The sequence below is a fragment of the Lepisma saccharinum genome, chromosome 29 (genome assembly GCF_977018435.1).
Source record: "Lepisma saccharinum chromosome 29, izLepSacc3.1, whole genome shotgun sequence".
NCBI lineage: Eukaryota > Metazoa > Arthropoda > Insecta > Zygentoma > Lepismatidae > Lepisma > Lepisma saccharinum.
In genome coordinates this window covers 38253629-38269451 of record NC_139257.1, presented here as the reverse complement: position 1 = coordinate 38269451, position 15823 = coordinate 38253629, and the positions used below count along the sequence as shown (strand labels likewise).

Sequence of the window (15823 nt, the reverse complement as noted above, 5' to 3'; positions counted from 1 at the left end):
TTAAAGCGGTCCACCCTAACCCCTCCCGAAAAACAATCCTGTGTCCCCCCAGTGCCTATATCCGAACCGAATATAAATCTACAGTATCAGAACACCGGACGAGAGTATTGTCCACCCGCGCGCGCTTGATTGCAAATTTATCCATGTTAAATAACACTTAAGAAAACCACATTACGTCAGATCAACTTGGCACCTTACAGCATAACATGACAAATTAATGGATGGGCTCTGGACCTACGGACACATGCAAGTTGGCGCTACTGTCCAGGGCCCTCCCCCTCGAACTCTGAAATATTATAATGTGAATCCATAAATGATTGATTTATTGGCTTTTTTTGAGTCCAATTTATGCACAGAAAGGCTAATCGGGACTGGACCTACAGTTTAAAGTGGTACCCGAACCACTACGTGCCTCCACTGGGTATCGAACCCGGGACCCCTCGATTACAAGGCGACCACGTTACCACTGCGCCATCGGCGAGGCCGTGAATCCATAAAAACATACAAAAATAACATTGATGATTTTTCAAATTGTTCAAGAAATTTGATTTTGTCCTTGCATAAATGAATGGCTTGTTTGTGGAGAGAGACAGGCCCCAGAAGTCTGCAGTCTGCAACATTGAGTAATTTTAGTTTTTTAACCATTGGTGGTGGAGGGGCGGGGGTCTATCAATGAGTTGATTTTCTTCCCGTTACATTGCAAATTTACAATTGCACAGCCAATGGCAAATATTATACAGGGTGTTCCATTCAAACCTCACACATTTCAATTCATCATTGCTAAAAGGTTATGAAACATAATGGATTTGATTGATTTAGTTTATTTTACTTCGCGTTTTGTGCCTCTTGGCTAATTTGCGAAGATGGGGATGAGTGATGAAATGATGAAAGGACATTCACAAACAACCAAGCCCGACCGGGATTCGAACCCGGGACCCTTGGCGTCGCAACGCGATGTGCTAACCACTCGGCCACAGGGTCGGGCGAAACATAATGGAATACGAGTGGTACTAGACGAAAGAGAAACTCAAAGAATTTTATTGCATGATGCACTAAACACCAATACACCTCTACACTGAACTTTAATACACCTCTATGTGTGCACCGTTTGTAGCACGAATAATATCCAATCCGAGAACCTCCGGATTGTTTATTAACACTTCCAGTCGCCAAAAACTTCGCACACCATGCCTTAATGGTTTTCCCATCAGCTGCTTCACCTCCATATTCTCTCCGGTAATTTCTTTGCACTGTAAAGATTAATTTGGTATTTTCATACCAGAATACAGATTGTGCGCGCTGCTGCGAAGTCGCATTGCGCTTTATGCGATTGTGGCGCTGCATAGTGAGAGAACGGTGAACTTCGAGGTCGTGCAATAAAATTCTTTTGAGTTTCTCTTTCGTCTAGTACGTACCACTCCCATTCCATTATGTTGCAAGTTTCATGTTAACTTGCAGCAAGCCTGAAGACTTATCGTGCAAGTTAGCTGCAGGTTACAGTTAGAACTTGCTGCAATTTCTAATGTTGGTAATTAGTACTTTTGCTTTCAATTTGCAGACTTGCTCTAGTCACGTTGAAGCTTGCATGTAGTTCGCATATTTTCCGAAGATACGGATGGACACCTTTGTGTCAGGAACCTCTATATCAGAGCAATAAAACAGATAAGAGATTACAAAGTGAAACTTTTCATGTTTACTTTCACCTTTCAAACAGATAGCCACACAGAAATCCACAGATAACAGAGAAGTCACTTTTCTTTTCTATTTGCTTCCAGGTTGTCAAATACCAGAATTTGTACAAGACACGTAAAACGTCTTATTTGTTCAAAGCCAGCAGCAGGTTTGGACACAAAGAAACAGCATTTTTTTAGGCGATAAGATGACACAGATGTGTTCCTGAAATAAAAGCTTACATGACACGTGTAAAACATGTGTTCGTACGTCAGTGTAGGTATTCAAGGACTGAATACTAGTCTGGCAGAAACGATTTTAATCAAAAGGATACCAGATCACTTAAGTAGACTCTTTGTCATAGGCGTAACTTGGCGGGGGTAAGAGGGGGACTTGCCTCACCAAAATTTTCAGGTTTATTAAAATTTACAGTTTAGAGGATCTGAGGAGCAAGGTAATAAAGAGTAATATTTGTGATTTCACAAATGTCACGGTTATTTAGCAAATAATCCTGGACGCTGTTATTATGGGATGGAAAACTTTTCGAGTCTCTTCCCCCCCCCCCTCCAAGTTAAGTCCCAGGTTTGATTCTGCCCGCTCAAAATTAGGCCCAGTTTGATTCTGCCCCCTCAAAGTTAGGTCTCAAGTTACGCTCATGCTTCTTGTAATTCTAACTCCAAGGAGACACGAAAAAATTCGAATTATTCAAAATTCGAATTAACAAAAACATCACATCATTAAAGATGATTTCAATGGGAATAAACGTCTGTTCATTATATATATATATATATATATATATATATATATATATATATATATATATATATATATATATATATATATATATATATATATATATATATATATATATATATATATATGTATGTATGTATGTCCTCCTCCGTAGTCGAGCGGGTTAAGGCGTTCACTCGTCTTGAGATCGTTCGCTGCGGGACGGCGTAGGTTCGAATCCGGCTCTGGTCGGAATTTATTCGGCCTACGTATAGGGCCGGTGGCAACCCACCATCGTGAGGAAATTGGGAAGCTCCGAGTGAGTGAGCGTAACCCGGTCGAGAAGACCTACAACAACGGATGGGGGTTCGTCGGGCTGATCACCCGTCACCCCAACACTGGTCTAAGACCTCCACGCTATAACAGGTGACGGAGGAACAGTGTGGGAGGGAGACCAGCAGTCGGTAGGTAAGCCAAGGCCCTCCAAGGGCTGTAGCGCTGTGGGTTATGGGTTATATATATATATATATATATATATATATATATATATATATATATATATATATATATATATATATATACCGTGCGTTCATTTCGATCTGCAGCCGAGAGATCGGGAGAAGCGTGGCGGGCGGCGCTGACGGAGATGCCGACATTTGCGGCCTGTAATGCCCGCTTATTTTTATAGACATATGCAGACATTTATATAAATATTGCAAAAAACGAGCACTAACCTGTGTTATAACACGCAAAAGTTCTTCTGTAATTCATCCAAGTTCTGCTCTTATATACACAAAAAAATACGCTTTAGAAACGATGTTAAGAGCCACAGATAATAAAACATTTTAATCATAGTTTTGACCAGTAACGTCCTGCTTAAGTTTATATCCTTGAAAGAGTTTTGTGCCGATGGGGATCGTTTGGAGGTTTTGAATGTGCAACACTGTATCAAGATTACGCTGTAGAAGAAACCGTTAAAAGTCAATAGTGTTCGTGAGCTTCCTTGCAATCCGAAACTCTTGTCGAGACGTGTGTAGGTAATTTGTACAGAAATTAACATGCGTTTCAACTCCACACAGAGATACGGTTAGACATCTTGTCCTTAAATTACGAGAAACTGTATCGTTAAATTTTAAAACACCTAAGCAAAAACGACGGATTCTAACCGAAGCAAAACTCGATGATATTGGTGCAGCGTTAGAACGTTCTCCAAACAAACCTCTACGCCGTGTTTCACAAGAGGTGGGCGTGTCAAAATCATCGGCACATACAGTCACTAAGCTACTAAAATTAAAACCATACTCTTATAACACAGGTTAGTGCTCGTTTTGCAATATTTATATAAATGTCTGCATATGTCCATAAAAATAAGCGGGCATTACAGGCCGCAAATGTCGGCATCTCCGTCAGTGCCGCCCGCCACGCTTCTCCCGATCTCTCGGCTGCAAATCGAAATGGACGCACGGTATATATATATATATATATATATAAAGGGTGTTTTTTTTAAGAGTGATAGAACTTTCGATAGGGATAGCTGTCATTTGTTTTGTTTTGATGACATTTTTTTTTTTTTTTTGTCATTTCATATCAGTGAGCATTGGCAAATGATGATGGAAAGACTGACGCCGCAACAACGTTTACAAATTGTGGAAATATATTCCCAAAATCAATTTTATGTTCGCCAAACGCATAGAGCACTTCGGAAATATCGGTGATGTCAGTGAATTGGCCTCACAAGATCATGGGACCTAACGCCACTGGATTATTTTCTTTGGGATATCTAAAATCTCTGGTTTATGCTGATAAACCAGCAACAATTGACGCTTTGGAAGCCAACATAATTCGTGTTATTAACGACATACGTCCCCAATTACTTGAAAAAGTGGTTCGAAATTGGACTGATCGAATCAGGTTCATCACAGCTAGTCGTGGTGGACATATGCCAGAAAGTATTTTCAAAAAGTAAATGTCAGAAAGTTATCTTTCAAATAAAAACAAAATTGGCTTGAAACTTATTTTTTGTGTTTTATTTCAATTCAAAGTTCTATCATTCTAAAAAAAACACCCTATATATATATATATATATTATCGATGTACTCTGAATCTTACAATACTAGAGTTTGAATTGGTAAAATTTGGGGGAAGGCTATGTTTTGGGATTTTTGAAAGTGAAGTGAAATTGTGTCCAATTATTCCCTTTTAAAAATTCAATTAATAATAATAATCACATTAGAAATAATAATTTCAATTGACCCGTGTTTCATAGCAAGGAATACGTCAATCAAAGGCAGGATTAAAACATAGACGAACTATGTTTAACGGGAGAAAAAATATGAAAAAAAGAGAATTATTGATATGAAAGTGTTTACGTGACGAAAACAATACTACATTTTGAAAATTTGAGCGATAATATTTAAGATTTTGTTTTACCTAGCTGTGTTAATGTTTAATTTTAGTGCTGGTATTTAATTTTGCGAGTTTTATAATTGATTCTTCTTCTGTATCTTAATCGCTGTGATTCAGAGTTTAAAGATACCCTAGCTGGGGAGAGATACGGCAACAATGGCGCTGCCAGAATAATGAGCGAGATGGCAGAGGAGCTGAGAATATATTCTTGAAGGAGGCAGTCACATTTAGTATACATCTAAATACCCCACAACAGCTGTTCTCAACCTTTTTTCTGATTGTACCCTTTAGTCGTAACTAAACGTCTAATGTGCCCTCACCATATTCCGAATAGTGGGTTTTTGGAATTTTTTTCCCCCTACCTGGTTGGTGGGGCATGTTGAAAGCATGTATCCGCAATAGAGCAAAATGGCATTCGCGCTGTATGTGGAATGATGATAAACAAATGAACATTAGAATTCCTCCGTTTGCAATCTTCATGATTAGTTACAAAAATAAAAATGTGAAATAGATATATGCTAAGAAGTATATAAGAAATTGTTCATATAATTTTTCCGGATTTATTGAAAAAAGTAGAGAACAAAAAAAGTTTGTAAACCAACTGTCAAGCACAATTTTGGAGTTTTTATTGTAAATCCTCAGAGTTTCTAGTGGCAAGGATGTGCCTGCATAGCCTGACAGTCTCTTCTTGATGTCTGCTTGTGAACTTGAAACTTTCAAGCGCAGATTTGGCTCCAAATTTAGTCTAATTCGGAACTTGCTTTTTAGGTACACCACTCTCCGAGCGGAATGCGTAGCCACTTCAAGTAGTTTATGTACCCCTGGGGGTACGCGTACCACAGTTTGAGAACCACTACCCTACAAAGTACATATTTGGCCAAACTTTGTGTGGGGGGTGGATATGGGGTATTCCTCTTCATTGCTCTCCTCTAATGTTGTCAATGCGTGTGAATTCCCACGTACAGTGAGATTATTTCCGTAACAGCTCTGGCCGTTCTGCGCTTGCACATGGGAGCGAGTCATAACTCCCGACGCCTCCAATCAAGAAGTGAACCGCTGACGTCATCTCTACTCTGCGCCTATAGCTAACTCTATTGCTCCCGCTGTACACTGCTCGTAGGCTCGCTGGCTAGACTCGCGCAGTCAGCTGGAGATGTTCCGAATGCACGCGGACTCTAACCAAATGGTTACTGCTGTAATCTTTGATGCGAGTGGTCCCGTGTTCCCTGTGGGATCCAATACAGGTTGCCACGTGTCCCGGATTTTAATGGATCGTTCCTTACTTAAGTAATATATCTCTCGACCCGTGACAATTACATTTTCTCCGTTAATATCTACGTTTCTGAACGCCTAGATAAACAACTTGTCGTTGTAATCAATGGGTCCAGGGGTTCGATACCAGGTGGAGGAACATAGTGGTTCGGATACCATTTTAAACTGTAGGTCCAGTCCCGATTAGCCTTTGTGCATAAAGTTGACTTAAAACACCAAATCAACCAACAAATCAATCAATCAACAACTTGTCTTCACAGGTAGGGAGTGTTGTGTTAATTCCAGTTCCGTCACCAACATAATATATTGTTAATTTCGTTCAATGTGTTTCAAGATAAGTGGCGAATATACAATGCACTCTTCCGATATAAACAAGACTGTGAATATTTCGCAAGTCATGGTTGGAAGTAGATCACTTATGGCTAGGGAGGTAAAGTCTTCGTTTTATTTTCCCTTAAATTTCGATGTTTTTTATTGCAATTCGCTATTATTTTTTGCGGTTTAGGGCAAAATTCGGTGTTATAAATTTAAAATCGGTGTTATTTTTACATGCATTTTTTTATTCCTTCTGTGCTTAACATTTTCACATTGTTTTAGATCTGGAAACTTGATACAAATTTTAGTTTTAATGACAAAAAAAATATATGGCTTACTTTTGTGAGAAATGACACAATTTCTTTCATTTGGAAAACTATTTCATCTTATCAGCTACTAAATATGAAATGTTTTTTGAACGGTAACACCCAAATTTTTTAACACAACCAGTGGCGTATGCTGGGTCTAACACCTGGGCTATCTCACTATGACACCTGGTCCTAGGCTTTGGAGGAAGGGGGAAGACTAGGCTCATTCCTGACGTCTTCGAGGAAGCCACGTTGCCATCTCAACGGTAGTCAGGTTGCAAACTCCTAAGAATTCAGGTTGCCAACTCCTAATAATTAAGGTTGCCAACTCCTACGAATTCAGGTTGCCAACTCCTAAAAATTCAGGTTGCCAACTTCAGAATCGCCATTATCTTCTTTTTCAAATCAGCTTAATTCACACAGTTTCTAAGAGATTTCTCTTCAGTGTTTTACTTTCTAGGCTTCAGGCTTCGCAGATAGCCTGGAATATACGCTCCTGTCATATACATAACATTTCCCTAACAATGCCAAAAAAATCCCTCTGCGACCTCAAAATACCGTTTTGTGCTTCTCCCTGAAAATTTTCCCGTTCCTACGAAATTTTCCTTCTGGAAAGATCAGCCAGAACAAAATCTATTTCAGGACGAGGTTAATATGTTAGTCAACGCCAAAATGCAGTAATTGAAGCGTGACGATTTCCTTTGAATCGAACTATCACCAACTAGACTACAAATGACAGAATAGCGCTTCAGGTAAGTTCTTTTTTTAACAGAAGAAGTGTTATCCCCAGTTTATATTGCATATTTCGCTGTGTTTTTCGCGTTAAAATGTAAAATTCGGTGTTATTATTGAAAATGGCATAATTCGCGTTATTTCGCGATTCCGAAAAACCGACAACCTGCCTCCTTTACCAATCCAAAAACATTCTAAACGCTTCATTTTGTTTTGCTAACTTTTCGGTGTTATTGTTAAAACGGAAACTTCGCATCCCTACCTATGGCTGAAGGATAGTGGTAATATACAGTACATAAAGCAGGTCGCAAAACTGCAACAATGGGGCTGTTCGTTGTCATACTTTTCCGGTGGCGGCGCCACCACTGTTGTGTCCCTACAGAATTTCGTTCGTCATTTGGTTGCCCTAAGCTTTACATTGGAGCGTGATGGGATGGCTATCCAAACGTTATTTTCAACGAAGGTAAGAATTTCTCGTGTAAATCGATAATAAAAATGGGTTTCGTAAAGCTTTAAGATTATGTAGCAAGTCATAAGTTTCCGAAAATTACATTCTCCTGAACCTAAGAATTAATATATTAAAGCGCAACGGCAGGGTTGCGAAAATGGGCTAAATAGTATGTTTATGCACAAAGTGCACTAAACTTGAAATCACTTAGGTTGTCCCTAACTGCCATGGGTCGAAAGCACAAAAGATTAGATATTTACACTACGCTTTATGTCTTTTTCTGGTTGCGAGTATGTGTAATCCAACGGCGGGAGTAGGAATCGGAAAAACTCCCAAAAATCATAAAGAAAAATATGTATTAAGTGCGTAAGCGTATAATATTTATTATTATACATTATGACACAATGCTTTATCCGATAACTTAATATTAACGTATGTTTTCATTGTATTACGCAGACATTTTCCCTTTGTATTTTTTTTTGTAACAACAATTTTAAAATTATAATTCCTGTAAATAATAATGTTGTAGACGTTGCGGGACATGAAACAGAAGATAAAATATTTTTGTAATAACCATCCTTCTCGATAAATCTGTATATATAAAACAAACAAAGGACCATATTAACTAGTATGATATCACGTAAAAGAAAAAAAAGAGTCGATTATTAATAACAACTGTGCAAATTTTTAAGACTTTTCTGAGTTTTTTCTGTTGTTAACGATCTTCTTTTCAAAAAGCTTACTTTTACAGCACTGATTATTCAACTATCATGTTCAGACATAATTTCTGAGGTTAAGGTAAAATTAAACTTGAAATTTAATGTAATAGCAGCATATTCAGCATCAAATTCCCCATGTATATAAATGGGAGAATAATTACCCATCAAAAGCGTGAGAACACAACAGGGGTGCTGCCACCTACAATAGTTTGCTTTGACCAGACCCATTTTCCAATAACACATGGCGGGTATAGCAATATAATTCAGTATGCTCAAGGAACGAAGCACAAGAATATCGAAGCACCTTCTTCATCTACAGCATCTATTTTTATATTTTAAATAAGAAATAACTGTTCTGAAATATGAAAAAGTTAGTAGAAATATTTATAGGGCTATGAAATTTTGACCCTTATTTTAAACTTTTCGATTTTGTCCTGTATATTCATATTGACAACTGGCAACCCTGATTCAAAGTGACTATACCCTACGATGATGACACAGAACGCTTCGCCAGCTACTGTAATAGAACGAATAATGGTGACTTCAGCTCTAACGAGATGTCTGTGAGTGCTGTGACGAATACCCTTGTAATGCAGACATTTATCAAAGCCTTTCTCAACAAAGGAGCCAGTGTTGCCATAAATCAATTTTCGATCGTGGTCACGATACAGAATGCTAACGTAGTCTCTGCTACAAGTTCAAGGTGACTTTACAACATGTTCTTGCTACAGGATCTGGCAACAGTTTATGGTCCATGCGTCAAACTGGTCCAAGGCACTGATGGTGCTTTCTCATTCTTCTTTCCTTCGTGGCCCTATCAACAAACCACTTGCTTTTGGTCACGAGTCCTGAAGAAATGTGTCGGATGGAATCTGGAATCATCCCAGTGAAAATTTAATTTTCCTATGAGGAATCTGAACCACTATGACCCTGCACAGGGAATCGAACCGGACACCCCTTGATTACATCTCACATTTTGTGTAGCAATCGTCAATGATGTCATCGAATTCGAATTTGGACGGTTCGTCACTATCTTGGGAATTATCAGAGTTCTATGAAATACAATGATTATTTTTATTTCGTACCAGGGAACGATTTCACACCCTGATTGATGCACTGACCCACAAAGATATATGTGCACAATTTTTTGTCACAATTTTTCGTGAAATTACATACAGTATGATTTTAAAACAGTAAAATGGATCCTGGTACAGAGGATATAGCAGATGGTCTTCCTCTTTTCCAAATTTCTTCTCCAACTTCATAAGCTGGACAATGGAGAGTGTAAATGTATTTATGAAAAAAAATGGACACGTGTCTCTATGGGCTACAGTGTCTCTGTCTGTGAGCTTTTGGCAAATACAAATTAAAATTCCCGTTCTACCAACAACATAGCTTTCCTTGTCACACACAACTGTTAGCCGGCAGCAAATTTAATACTAGGTTGATTGCCCATTCCTGTTTTCACGTCTTTCTCATCCCGTGTATCTGTTCGATACCTGTTGGAGGCACATCTAGCGAGGGAAGTGAACCCAGTTTGCTATTTAAAAAGTTTCCAGTGGGAGGAATTTCATGAGGCTTTGGGCTCGCGCGCTGGTTCGAATCTCCCGGGGAGGAGGGGGGGGGGGGGGAGGACAAGTTTTCTCCTAAAATTTCGGCCAGTGTATGGGACCGGCGGCCACCCACCATCGTGAGGAAATTTGGGAGCTACGAATGAGTAGCGTAAACCGATCATGGGAACTTATAACAACCACTGAGTCCTCCCCGACGGCGCAGTGGTAGCGTCATCGCAATCAAGGTGTCCCGGGTTCGATACCCGGTGGAGGCCCGTAGTGGTGCGGATCCCACTTTAAGCTGTAGGTCCAGTCCCGATTAGCCTGACTGTGCATGAAGTGGACTTAACCCTGCGTTGTTCGCACACGGTCGCTAGTTCCGAGTGTGGAGTTTTAACGTTGTTATTTATCAATGATTGTCTTGTCAAGACCCTCCTTCTGTCTAGCTGAGTTTTTAACCTTCCTATTTTCAACAACGATTTTGTTTTCAGTGTTAGTAAGATCTTCGAGCCGCTAGGGAGGGTTTGTTAAAGCACCTTACTGTCTGATTCCATACGCGACTATAGAAGTACCTACTGTTTACTGAAAATTCGGTCTGCCGTTTCGTTTCCGAATAACGAAGATTGTCTTTTTTATAATTTGATAGAATTTCAATTTTCTCAGTTTTATAAGAGCATTCCCTGACATTCGCTACGAGACTCGGCGGCAAGCTGCCCGGCATCAGCGCTTGTATTTCCCGGTGACCGCGACAGTCGGTAGAGTCGGCTATTAAAATTACAGTTTTCATATTGTGTACTAACCTTGACTACAGAAGGTGTTGAAAATGATGTCCCTCTGCTGCAACACATTCCTGGCATCTCCGAAGGAAATGGGCATTTACATGTGCAAGTTCGTCTACTGTAATTCTCGTACAATACTCTCTTTTAACTCACGGATGGTGTGCGGATTATCTTTGTATACTTTATTTTTTTAGATTTCCCATTTTTCTTTCGAGGTTTAATATAGTGGTCCTATGTGGAACGGGAACACTAGGAAATTTCGTTGCAAAACGTCGTCGCACTTCTCCACAATTCCTCTTTACGAAGTAACACTCGACAAGATAAATCCTTTGTTGTAATGTAAACTTTTGTGGTGCCATATTAAGCCACAATCTTCAACACACGGAGACGACACAACACAACTTCCGAGGTAGGATTATACTGGCGTCAGTCTGCAACGTCAACAGAAAGTGAAAGAGAGCGAAGGCAGGGAGAGCGAAAAAAAACAGACTGTAGCGTGCGACTGTCGCGGACCCGTTCACCGGGAGAGACAAGCGCTGATGCCGGGCCGCTTGCCGCCGAGTCTCGTAGCGAATTTCAGGGAATGCTCTTAGAATCTCGATTGTTCAAAGAAAGGATCTGAAAGTAATAATTGAAGATTTGGCATTTTAGACCATTCATTTAGTATCTTTTAAGAACTCGGTCTAGGCATAGAGCACGACCATCGACGTAACTTTTCTCACACGACCCACGAAGGGTTAAAACACCAAATCAATCAACGAAGACTGAGAGTTCATCGTGCTGACCACACGTCACCCCGTAGTTGGTTGGATGATCGCCCACCTCCGCTGTAGGAATGAGGCTGGCAGTTGGTAGGTAGGCCTTGACCATCAAAGGCTGTTGTGCCAGGAAGTATTATTACATACATATCCCCCCATGGCAAAAAATTAAATAGATAAAATAGCAACCTCATGGCAGGGGCGGAAAAGCCAGAGGGGCAGTTCACCCTCATTCGCTCTTCAAATACAACCCTTTGTGAGACTTTGTGGACTGATTGCTGGCATAGTGGTAAAATGTCCAACATAAGTGTTTCAGAAAGTAGAAATAAAAGTATCTTCAGATCTTTATTAATAATAATAATACAGTAATATTAATAATAAAAGAACGAAACGAAAACATCACAACCCGGTAAAAACAATGGGAAACCGGAAATCACATGATTGAGGATCGGAAAAATAAAATGGCGGACGGTTATGCGGTCATAATGGACACTATTAATTGCAGTCAAATCTTTATATCGCGTGCTGAGAAATGTATTTTGCAACATCGCTTTAATACGGCTTATGTGTGTAACTTAGCAACAGAGTGAGTCAGTGGGAGTCTTTCTTAACGATCATTAATTCAAGGTTGATGCTCAATTGGTGTTATTTTGGTCCCGCGTCATCTGGGGACAATTGGAGGAGCTATGCGAAAAGATTGAGGAACAAGAACGCCGTCACCAGACTTTTATTTGCAGGGACGGAAAAGTTTGATCACTAAGAGGGATATTTTCATGTACAAAAGGTAATTTTTCCCACCGTAGGGGGAAAAAAAGATATAATTCGGAAACTGATGATATTTGACAGAAAGATATTAGACAACAAGTCAGCCTAATTTAGATAGACTAAATTCTGTTTTAAATTTCTTCCTGACCATTGTTCGTGTTAAGTATAATAGAAACACTGCATTCTATGATGTGTATTTGTTTGGTGCTGCCAACTGGTGGCTGAGTGTAGAACTTATCAATGTTGGTGAGTAGTATGTGTGGTAAATCACGGAGTATTCTGTGTTATCAGTCTCGACTGCATAGACGTTGATTTTTCTCGTTCCTTCTTTTTTTGTCTGTAATATTCTTGTACGCTAAACACAATATATGCTAGTGCTTGAAATTGATACTTTGACTATCTCTTCAAATAACTTTAACAGTTCGTTACCGAGCTAACGCCGTATTTGGAATTATTGTTAAATGAATAAATAAGTCTAATGGCATATGGCGAATAAAAACAAACGAAGAGTTTGATATATTAATAAAATATAAGAATCTAAGAAGATTGATCAAAGCTCAAAGATTAAGCTGGTGGGTTACATTGAACGAATGCTCGAAGAAAGAATTGTAATGCAAATTTACAACTGGATACCTATTGCTACAATATCACAAGAAAAGCCTAAGACCAGGGTAGACGGCGTTAGAAATGGCATAAGTTGCATGAAGATCCAAAACTGGAGGAAAGGTGTGTTGAATAGAGAAGAATGGAAAATGTAATTGAGCAGGCCAAAGCCCATAAAGATCTGTAGCGCCTTAGTAGAAGAAGGGAAATTCTCGTTATTGAAAGGTTTAAGGAAATTATTAAGAACAGAACGAAAGTAATGTTGTGCCCTGTGCATATAATGGAGATATATAAGGGTAGCGAAGCTCCACACATTAGAAGCACTTTAACCAACAACTTGCTGACCCATAACGTATATTTAACCTGTCTTGCTGGCTTTCTATCTCCGCGATTTAAAACAAACGAACAACGACTGTGGAAATCACGTGACCGAGTCAGCTTTCATCTGCACTGCGAGCTATGCACTTGCGTACTCCTGTTCTTGGCGCTTTCGAACTGTACTATACGACGCACGGTTGTACAGTTAGGAAACTGCGGCGCGCGGGTTAAACGCCGTGTTCTGCAATTTTCTTGAGCGCAAGAAGTTTTCAGAAAACTCACCACTTTAAGGTTCATCATAAGATGGGGCAAGCCATTTTGAACCTGACTGTCCAAGTCCCATGAATTTCCGTCGCCTACAGCCAGAGTTATCGTTTGTGGAAGAAACACGGGAAACAACACGTCTCTACACACAAACAATGACCCTTTCGTTTTCCTTCCGTGTTCCGTCTGTTGTTTTTTCGTTGCCACCGTGTTGACCCCGATGTCTTGGTAAAGCTATGGGTGTCAAATTCGGCTGAATATGCACAATGACCTTTCATTGTCTTGTGTGTTAACCCATTGCGAGTCTGGGTCAGTTTTGAGTTCAGCATTTTCATAACAATGGCGATGTAAGATAATTTTACTCGTACGGCATGAAGAACAGTTGTGAGAGGATTCAATACAGCCCTTATTGATTGATTTATTTTACTTCGCTTTTTCTGCCACTTTTGGCTAATTTACGAAGATGGAGATGAGTGATGTTATGCTGAAATTGATGAATGGACACTCACAAATATCCATGCCCAGGTCTGGATTCGAACCCGGAACCCCTGGCGTTGTAGCGCGATGTGCAATACAACCCTTATGCTCGATAGTTGTGCAATAGTGTGTGTGTGTGTTGCGTGAGTGCTATTTAATAATGTCGCGCCGGCGCCATTGTGTGTTAGCATATCGCGCTACGACGCCAGGAGTCCAGGGTTGGAATCCTGGCCCGGACATGGATGTTTATGAACGTCCCTTCATCAATTTCATTATATCATCACTCATTCCCATCTTCGCAATTAGCCAAAAGTGACAGAAAAGCAAAGTAAAATAAAGCAAATCAAATCAAATTAATAATGTCGCTCTCGAAACCTAGTACGTACCAGTAGTACAGGCACCAAGGGTAAATACTCGTATTACGTTCACAAGAGATAAATCTTATTTTTAAAGAGTATTCTTACTTCACGGAATTGGCGTCGGAAGAAGTGCGTGCTGAAACAGTGTTTTCTCCGAGTCTAGAACTTACGTCTAAAGCGTGTGGTGTCTGTGTGCATACTGTGTTGCGTATTATAAAACAGGGTAACGTATCTACGACAGAAATCGGTGAACCCCTATTCAAATCTTCTGGGAAACATGCCAGAAAACAGAAACGAGAGCGATCATGATGGTCTTGCAGTTCCTCTATAATAAATACCTTCAAACTTCTTTCAGGTACGAGTTTCTCTTGATATAATCCTGTATAGAATTCTTCACTATATATTTCATTGTACTGAAATATCACGTGCATGCATTATACCCTTAAAAAGCTGAATATTGGACACAGCGAATTATCTGTGTTTCCCTTCCGCTAGCAGTTGGTTTGGCAGCAGCGCGACAGCACTGGCTGCGCATTGGCTGAACTCATGTTCCCTCTAAAAGCGTACGCCGTATAGATGACGTAACTTCCGCCAAAACCGTGCTTCAAGCTTTCGGACAGAGCCTAAAAGTCCCTAGTTTAATTCTGAACGCCCCAAAGTTAAGTCCGTAGTTTGATTCTGCCATGCCAAAGTTAAAACCCAAGTTCGATTCTGTCCCCTGCCAAAGTGACTTAAATCCCAAGTTTAATTCTACCCCCCCCCCCCGCCCCCCCAAGGTAAGTTTCAAGCTCGATTTCCCCTCCAGAGATAGGCTTTAAGTTACGCTCATGCATGTCATAATGTGATATCATCTTAAAAACTAAATTTTTAACAAAAAACATGAAAATTACCATCTTTTTTAAGATCCTAATTTTAAAGCACTGATTTATCTATCGTGTTACAGCATAATTTATCAGGTTAAAATCAAATTCAAAGTGTAATTTGATATATTAGCAGCACGTCCAGTATCGAATTCCCCATGTATTTAAACACTGTAGGAGAACTGTTGCCTGTATGAAGCGTAAGGACACATCTATAGTGTTGATGCCTACATTTAGCTTTGCCTGACCAGAAACAGAAAATCTGGAGCGCCAGTAAAGTCCGTGAACTTCCGACACTATCCATATACAAGGCCTGCTCAGAGACTCCTTGCTTACCTACATGTTACATCATCAGCGGTAGGTCATGGATCACAACAAATAAGTTTTCACACTTTGTTCTCACACACACATTCGGTAGAAATAATAAGTTCTAAGTCAGTTTCACACCTGTTTAACATACATTTGCGCATCTAATGTTCATGCT

At 39.8% G+C, this 15823-nt stretch overlaps 2 protein-coding genes across 5 annotated transcripts in view; one reads left to right on the top strand and one right to left on the bottom strand.

The window, feature by feature from the left end:
* LOC145981143 (uncharacterized) overlaps positions 1 to 15823 on the top strand; it is a 235530-nt gene that overhangs the window by 7778 nt on the left and 211929 nt on the right. The gene's annotated exons all lie outside the window — the stretch shown is intronic.
* The window catches only part of fray (oxidative stress responsive kinase frayed), a 223264-nt gene that overhangs the window by 110534 nt on the left and 96907 nt on the right, over positions 1 to 15823 (bottom strand). The window lies entirely within an intron of this gene.